We start from the raw sequence: 7,500 nt of genomic DNA on the forward strand, positions 1-7,500 counted from the left end.
GCGCGGAGCCCCCCCTTCCCCCCTTCGCGGGCTGCCGCTTCCCTCCCGGGCTGCCCGGCTGCTCTCTAACCCCTGCGACCGAGGCGGCGCTGTTAGGGCGGCCGTGCCGGTGCCCCTTGCCGCAGCTAGCCTCTCGCCGCTGCCCCTCCCGTCCGTCGTCCCCCGTCCCCAAAAACTTGCTGCTCTCCACGCTGGAGCCTGCACGGGGGAGGTTGCGCTCCGCTCCTCCGGCCCTAAAGCCGCCCTCGCCCGCCCCCCGGCTTGCCGCTTGGCTCGGCTGCCCGCCCGCCCGCTAATCCCCCCAACGCCCCCACCCCAAAAACACCCCAGCCCTACCGCATGCCGCTCCCCCTCTCCCCGCTCTCGCTGACCGCTGCCACCCCCCCCCCACCCCTCCCCCCCGAAACAAACCCCCCAGCCCTACCGCATGCCGCTCCCCCTCTCTCCCTAGCCTGCCCCCCCCGCCGTCGCTTGCTGCTGCTGCTGCCGCCGCCGCCGCCGCCGCCGCCGCCGCCGCCGCCGCCGCCGCCGCCGCCGCCGGGACCCGCCTCGGTCTGGTGGCGCGCGCTCGGAGATCCCCGGCTACCCGTCCGTCCGTCCCTCCCTCCCGCCCCGCCCCGGGGGAGGGCTCGGGGCAGCGCGGGCAGGCGGGGAGCAAAAAAAGGCGCGGGCGCCAAAAAACGTCGGGGTCCCGGGGTGGCGGAGGGGGGCGGCGGCGGGGGCGGCGGCGGGTACACGGCGCCGGGTCCAGCCCGTCCCGGGGCGGGGACAGGTGGTGTCGTCCGTCCCCGCCCCCGTAACCTGCTCTGAAGCATCCGCTTCCCGCCGCGGTTCGCCCTCCACCCCCCCGCCGCACACGCAGCTGCCGCTTCCCGCCGCCTCTGCCCCCCGCCCCGGGATCAACCACCCGCCGGGTCCAGCCGGTCCCGGTCCCGGGAACCTGCTCCCGGGGCCAGCCGGAGCCACGCCCCCTCCTCTGACGCTTCCAGCTGCCGCCTCCCCTCCCACCCCCCAAACTCACACTGGCCCTCGCCGGCCCGCCCACCCGCCTACCTGCTTGCCCGCCGCCGCTGGGTGGCGTGCCGGACACTCTCGCACACAGGTACACAGACAGGGACACAGGGACACAGGCACTCAGGCACACAGGGACACAGGGACACAGGGACACAAGGACACAGGGACACAGGCACTCAGGCACTCAGGCACTCAGGGACACAGGGACACAGGGACACAGGCACTCAGGCACTCAGGGACACAGGGACACAGGGACACAGGCACTCAGGCACACAGGGACACAGGTGGCGGGCCGGAGGCCTCTCTCCACTGTGTGGCAGGGGTCCAAGAGCCACCCCAGCCCAACCCAGAGGGTCTTTTGCACCTCTCTAGAGGCCACCCAGAGACCCCAGGCCGCAGCAGAAGCCTCCCCCGCATGCTCTGCAGGCTTCCGACCCACCCCAGGCCGCACCAGAAGCCTCCCCCGCAAGCTCTGCAGGCTTCCGACCCACCCCAGGCCGCAGCAGAAGCCTCTCCCGCACGCTCTGCAGGCTTCTCAGCCACCCCAGGCCGCAGCAGAAGCCTCTCCCGCACGCTCTGCAGGCTTCTCAGCCACCCCAGGCCGCACCAGAAGCCTCTCCCGCACGCTCTGCAGGCTTCTCAGCCACCCCAGGCCGCACCAGAAGCCTCCCCCGCACGCTCTGCAGGCTTCTCAGCCACCCCAGGCCGCACCAGAAGCCTCTCCCGCACGCTCTTCAGGCTTCTCAGCCACCCCAGGCCGCACCAGAAGCCTCCCCCGCACGCTCTGCAGGCTTCTCAGCCACCCCAGGCCGCAGCAGAAGCCTCTCCCGCACGCTCTGCAGGCTTCTCAGCCACCCCAGGCCGCACCAGAAGCCTCCCGCGCACGCTCTGCAGGCTTCTCAGCCACCCCAGGCCGCACCAGAAGCCTCCCCCGCACGCTCTGCAGGCTTCCGACCCACCCCAGGCCGCAGCAGAAGCCTCTCCCGCACGCCCTGCAGGCTTCTCAGCCACCCCAGGCCGCAGCAGAAGCCTCTCCCGCACGCTCTGCAGGCTTCTCAGCCACCCCAGGCCGCAGCAGAAGCCTCTCCCGCACGCTCTGCAGGCTTCTCAGCCACCCCAGGCCGCAGCAGAAGCCTCTCCCGCACGCTCTGCAGGCTTCTCAGCCACCCCAGGCCGCAGCAGAAGCCTCTCCCGCACGCTCTGCAGGCTTCTCAGCCACCCCAGGCCGCAGCAGAAGCCTCTCCCGCACGCTCTGCAGGCTTCTCAGCCACCCCAGGCCGCAGCAGAAGCCTCTCCCGCACGCTCTGCAGGCTTCTCAGCCACCCCAGGCCCCAACAGAAGCCTCTCCCGCACGCTCTGCAGGCTTCCGACCCACCCCAGGCCGCACCAGAAGCCTCTCCCGCACGCTCTGCAGGCTTCCGACCCACCCCAGGCCGCAGCAGAAGCCTCTCCCGCACGCTCTGCAGGCTTCCGACCCACCCCAGGCCGCACCAGAAGCCTCCCCCGCACGCTCTGCAGGCTTCTCCGCCACCACAGGCCGCACCAGAGGATCTTTTGCACCTCTCTGGACGCCACCCAGAGACTCCAGGCCGCACCAGAGGCCCCCCCCCCAACCATTTACAGGCTGCAGTGCCAGCCTAGGCCCCGCTGGCAGCCTCCCTTGTCTGCTTTGGAAGGCCTCCCATCCACTCCAGACCTGCCTGGAGGCCTCCCTCGACTGCTCCCGGGGCCCTCGAAGCCACCCTAGGCCTTTCTGGAGGACCTGCTCGACCGCTCGGGCGGCTTCTGACGCACCCTCGGCCATCCGGCGCCCAGCAGCTCCCAGGGCCAGGCACCGGCCTCCCCCTCCGGCCGCCCCTGGGGCCGGGGGTGGCTCGGACTCGGCGCCCCCAACGTGTCGTCCCGTCCCCCCCCGCCCCGCACCGCCGAACATTCGCTGCAGCCGAGGGCTTGCCGCTCGACGCCTACCCCACCCGCCCAGCCCCCCGCTGCGGCCCGGCGCTGCCCCGGCCGCTGCGCCCCGCCTCTCATCGCTCCCCCCACCCGGCAACCGGCCGCCGGGCACGGCAAGTCCCAGGGCAGGGAACAGGTGCTGCCGGGACCCCGTGCTGGCTGCCGGCTTCCCGGGGCTGCCCCGGGCACGGACAGGTCGCCCCCCCGCCCCGGCGAATGTTCACCGAACCGGCTGCCGGCTGCCTTCGAGCACCCCCCGCCCCCCGCCACTATCGTCCCCCCCGCCCCCCCTCCGCCTCCGCTGCCGCTTCTCCCCGCACCGCCTCCACTGCCTCCCCCCGCCGCCGGCGAACGAGTCGCCGGATCCGTAGGGTGCCGGGAGCCCGAACGGCGAGCGGCTCCGGCTGCTGCCGGGGCCGCGGGGCTTCGAGCCGCTCCGGCCGCGGCCGGGACCCCGTGCCGGAAGCCGGCATCCCGGGACGGCCCCGGGACGGCCCCGGTCGCCGGCCGGGTGACGTTCAGCGAAGCGGCTGCCGCCAGTCTTTGGGCCTCCCCCGTGCCGGGGCCGCGGGGCTTCGAGCCGGTCCGGCCGCGGCCGGGATCCGGGGCCGGACGATGGCTTCCCGGGCCGGTCCCGGTCGCCTCCCGGGTGACGTTCACCGAAGCGGCTGACGGCTGTCTTCGAGCCCCCCCCCCCCCTCCGCCTCCGCGGCCGCTTCTGCCCGCACCCCCTCCACTGCCTCCCCCCGCCGCCCGCGAACGAGTCGCCGGATCCGTAGGGTGCCGGGAGCCCGAACGGCGAGCGGCTCCGGCTGCTGCCGGGACCGCGGGGATTCGAGCCGCTCCGGCCGCGGCCGGGACCCCGTGCCGGAAGCCGGCATCCCCGGACAGCCCCGGGACGGCCCCGGTCGCCTCCCGGGTGACGTTCACCGAAGCGGCTGCCGGCTGTCTTCGAGCCCCCCCCCCCCTCCGCCTCCGCTGCCGCTTCTGCCCGCACCCCCTCCACTGCCTCCCCCCGCCGCCGGCGAACGAGTCGCCGGATCCGTAGGGTGCCGGGAGCCCGAACGGCGAGCGGCTCCGGCTGCTGCCGGGACCGCGGGGCTTCGAGCCGCTCCGGCCGCGGCCGGGACCCCGTGCCGGAAGCCGGCATCCCGGGACGGCCCCGGGACGGCCCCGGTCGCCGGCCGGGTGACGTTCAGCGAAGCGGCTGCCGCCAGTCTTTGGGCCTCCCCCGTGCCGGGGCCGCGGGGATTCGAGCCGGTCCGGCCGCGGCCGGGATCCCGGGCCGGACGATGGCTTCCCGGGCCGGTCCCGGTCGCCTCCCGGGTGACGTTCACCGAAGCGGCTGACGGCTGTCTTCGAGCCCCCCCCCCCCCTCCGCCTCCGCGGCCGCTTCTGCCCGCACCCCCTCCACTGCCTCCCCCCGCCGCCCGCGAACGAGTCGCCGGATCCGTAGGGTGCCGGGAGCCCGAACGGCGAGCGGCTCCGGCTGCTGCCGGGACCGCGGGGATTCGAGCCGCTCCGGCCGCGGCCGGGACCCCGTGCCGGAAGCCGGCATCCCCGGACAGCCCCGGGACGGCCCCGGTCGCCTCCCGGGTGACGTTCACCGAAGCGGCTGCCGGCTGTCTTCGAGCCCCCCCCCCCCTCCGCCTCCGCTGCCGCTTCTGCCCGCACCCCCTCCACTGCCTCCCCCCGCCGCCGGCGAACGAGTCGGCGGATCCGTAGGGTGCCGGGAGCCCGAACGGCGAGCGGCTCCGGCTGCTGCCGGGACCGCGGGGCTTCGAGCCGCTCCGGCCGCGGCCGGGACCCCGTGCCGGAAGCCGGCATCCCGGGACGGCCCCGGGACGGCCCCGGTCGCCGGCCGGGTGACGTTCAGCGAAGCGGCTGCCGCCAGTCTTTGGGCCTCCCCCGTGCCGGGGCCGCGGGGATTCGAGCCGGTCCGGCCGCGGCCGGGATCCCGGGCCGGACGATGGCTTCCCGGGCCGGTCCCGGTCGCCTCCCGGGTGACGTTCACCGAAGCGGCTGCCGGCTGTCTTCGAGCCCCCCCCCCCCCTCCGCCTCCGCTGCCGCTTCTCCCCGCACCCCCTCCACTGCCTCCCCCCGCCGCCGGCGAACGAGTCGCCGGATCTGTAGGGTGCCGGGAGCCCGAACGGCGGGAGGGAGACGTGCTCTCCCTCGGCGAGTAGACGTGCTCTCCCTCGGCGAGTAGACGTGCTCTCCCTCGGCGAGTAGACGTGCTCTCCCTCGGCGAGTAGACGTGCTCTCCCTCGGCGAGTAGACGTGCTCTCCCTGGGCGAGTAGACGTGCTCTCCCTCGGCGAGTAGACGTGCTCTCCCTCGGCGAGTAGACGTGCTCTCCCTCGGCGAGTAGACGTGCTCTCCCTGGGCGAGTAGACGTGCTCTCCCTGGGCGAGTAGACGTGCTCTCCCTCGGCGAGTAGACGTGCTCTCCCTCGGCGAGTAGACGTGCTCTCCCTGGGCGAGTAGACGTGCTCTCCCTGGGCGAGTAGACGTGCTCTCCCTGGGCGAGTAGACGTGCTCTCCCTGGGCGAGTAGACGTGCTCTCCCTGGGCGAGTAGACGTGCTCTCCCTGGGCGAGTAGACGTGCTCTCCCTGGGCGAGTAGACGTGCTCTCCCTGGGCGAGTAGACGTGCTCTCCCTCGGCGAGTAGACGTGCTCTCCCTCGGCGAGTAGACGTGCTCTCCCTCGGCTAGTAGACGTGCTCTCCCTCGGCGAGTAGACGTGCTCTCCCTCGGCGAGTAGACGTGCTCTCCGCGGAGATCGCGCTTGTCGCCAAGGGGTCGCTGTTGCGCTCTGCCTCCGCCTACGTCATCGTACAAGCCGGCGTGATTTCTGCGACCTGCCGCTGGGCGGAGGTCGGCTGGTTGTGCGCTCGCGGAGCTGACGGCCCTCCAGTTCCGTATATGAGGGAAGGAGTGACGCCGAGCACTCCCAGGGCAGCGCTGCCGAGCGGCTGCTCCAAGCCACCCGCCAGGCGGCTGGGCAGGGGTCCGTCTGGCTTCTCGGTGGCTTTCGCCCGGGTCAGAGAGGGGACCCGCGGGGCCGAACAAAGGCGCGGCGGTTTGGAGCGGCCGCTGGCGCACCCTCAGCGGTGTTGGATGGGTTTTGCTCGTCCGTGAGCCGGAGCCCAGCCCGGGCTCGGCAACGAAAGCGGGGAAAAGAAAAAAAGTTGACGAGTGGCTGGCGCCGGCCACTGCCGAAGTGTGGAACCCCCGAAGCGAAGTTTGCCCGGTGGGGCACGGGGGCAGAGAAAGCCGGGGAGACGTGGTGCCGGCGTCGGTCCCACCAAGAATGGAAAGCAAGCCCGTCCAGGCACGGCGAGAGAGAGCCCGGTAAGGGGCAGAGAGAGTTCCCAGCACTGGACCCTCTTCACGGGGGTTCCCCCCCATGGCCAAAGCCGCAGCCCGCGGGGGCACGGCATCTAAGGGAAAAGCCAGCGGCGGTGACTGGCCACTCGTATGCTATGGAGCCCGGCATGGGGGGAGGAGGGCAAGCCGGTGCCCCAGCACGGCTTCCTCCTGGCTCCAGAGGGGCGCCCCGTGATGGAGATGTAACTCGGTGCAGCTTGAGGGAAAATGCAAGCCCACGTTTCGGGGAGGCAGAGGTGCCCTGTGAGCCGGTGCGGCCCGGTGCAGCTTGCCCCCCCCCCCATCTCTGGAGGGCGCCCCGTTTGCTCCTCCGGCGTGTTGCCCGCACGCCGAGCCCCGTGCCTGCTGGCTGCTCCCGAGGGCGGTGGCGGGTGCGCGTGGCTGTGTCTGTCCCAGAAGAGCGAGGCCGTGGGGCCTCCGCTGGCTTCCTTTCCTTCTGTCCTTGATCGATGAGGCCTTTCGGGTCGCGTCGGAAAGGGCCCCCGGCCGGCAGGGCAAGGGCGGTCTTCCTTTCCACTTCGCTTCCCGTCGCGTGTGAGGTGTCGTCCTCGTTCCCCCAGCCCCGAGCGGCTCGAGCGGGGGGGAGCCGTGGCGTTAGCGGCCCGGCGCGTGCCTTGCCGCATCCTCCCCTTTCCACCTCCCCCCCGGCGCTGGGGCAGGGTTCGGGGACCGGTCTACCGCAACCGGCTTTGTGACTGCTGCGTGGCCCCGTGAGTTTTCAGGTGTCCTAAAACGCGTGAGGCGCCGGTGTCGTCCTCGGTTCCGGGTACCCGCGGGTGCCGGCCGCGAGCAGCTGCGTGTGGCGGGGGTTGGCCGAGCCGAGAGCGAGGCGGCGGCGTCGCGAAAGTTAAAAGGGGCTAAAAGCGGCGCCGCGCGTGAGGCCTCACCTGCCCGGGTGGGGTCCCCGAGGGTTCCTCCCTAAATGAAACCTCTAGCCTGAGAGGGGCGGCTTTGTGGCCCGTACCCCCGCCCGCTGCCGAGCGAGCCGCCCCGGCTCTAAGGTCCTGGCGTGCCGGGGGCGCGCCCCGCTTCCGCGGGTCGCTGTCTCCTCTAGCACGTCCCGGTGCTCCCGTGGCAAGGCGGGGAGAGAGACGAGGGCCTTCTCCCCGCCGGGCGTGTCGGTATCGCTCGCTTCCGCTGCTGCTG

Source organism: Melanerpes formicivorus, unplaced genomic scaffold, assembly GCF_026170545.1.
Source record: "Melanerpes formicivorus ecotype bairdi unplaced genomic scaffold, bMelFor1.0.p_v2 SCAF_184, whole genome shotgun sequence".
NCBI classification, from domain to species: Eukaryota; Metazoa; Chordata; class Aves; order Piciformes; family Picidae; genus Melanerpes; species Melanerpes formicivorus.